At 33.5% G+C, this 1,109-nt stretch overlaps 1 protein-coding gene across 1 annotated transcript in view; it reads right to left on the bottom strand.

Moving 5' to 3' along the window:
* The window catches only part of LOC113607475 (membrane cofactor protein-like), a 32,213-nt gene that overhangs the window by 22,439 nt on the left and 8,665 nt on the right, over window positions 1-1,109 (bottom strand). The window lies entirely within an intron of this gene.

Below are 1,109 nucleotides of genomic sequence, written 5' to 3'. Positions count from 1 at the left end.
CACACATATCCTTACATACTTTTTTCTAAATTCATTTCAAAGTTCACCTCTCCTCTAAAAAGTCTTCCATAGTATATAGCACTCTGCTCAGATTACTCTTCCATAGTTTGAAACACAAGCATGTGATCACTTGTCACTTCAGGCTCAGTTTCCTCTCAGTAGGCAAAGTCCTAGAGGGCAGGGATCATATGCCTTCTTTTTCTACTACACTCTGTACACACTGGGTACTCAAGACATGCTATGATAAGAGGTGACTATTAAATAAACATTGTGGGTTTCAAAGATCAAAATACATATGGACTAAGTATTTCAAAGTATGACTTCATTTCATATTTGTGAACTAAATAATTTTATGAGTAAATAGATAACATTTAAATATCAAAATTTGCCATTTTGAATAGACTTACATTGAAAAAATTTTGTTTTCTTCATATTACTTTAAATGTAATTTAATTTTTCTTCTCTGATCAATAGAGCATGCATATCCTTAGAAGCTCCCTGAGGTAGATGTTTGGGCTATTTATCTAATATACCCCAACAGTAAAGCTACTTTCTTGCTATACTTTTATAAGTTTTTATTCTTTTTATTTTTTGGCGTGGGGAGTCCCTCCCTAGGAGAATGTAATTCCTACTTCAACAATTTCTCTTCCTTTTAATTATCTGTGGGCTCAACAACCTAACAAATCTGTTAGAAAAATTATGTAAAATAATGATATGGAGACGCATCAAGTCCTAAAGTGCTAAAGGAATGCAGAGGCCACACCTATAAGGTTAAGGATCTAAGGAGAAAGAAATAGACCTATTTTGGTCCCTGACGAACCTTTTTTTTATTACTCCCCTGGATCTCTGTCTTACTGCAGATTGAGAGACTGGTCAAGAGAGAACTCTATAAAGAGGTGAAATATTACCCTCCTTTCCTATTATATTCTAAACTCTAAACTCCTCTCTTGATACACCGTCCAACATTTCATTTACATCATGTGCTGAAACTGTTTCAAGACTTAGCAAATGTTTTCAACATTTCTACTATGCTGATCTTGTTACATGAATGCTTCTCAATTAACTGCCCAAAACAAAACAAAAGCAAAAAGCAAAAAAAAAAAAAAAAA

The sequence above is a fragment of the Aethalodelphis obliquidens genome, unplaced genomic scaffold (genome assembly GCF_003676395.1).
Source record: "Aethalodelphis obliquidens isolate GAN/ISIS:26980383/991018 unplaced genomic scaffold, ASM367639v1 scaffold48, whole genome shotgun sequence".
Classification (NCBI taxonomy): Eukaryota; Metazoa; Chordata; class Mammalia; order Artiodactyla; family Delphinidae; genus Aethalodelphis; species Aethalodelphis obliquidens.
The sequence above is the reverse complement of the archived record's forward strand: the minus strand, read 5'-3'. Positions and strand labels throughout refer to the sequence as shown.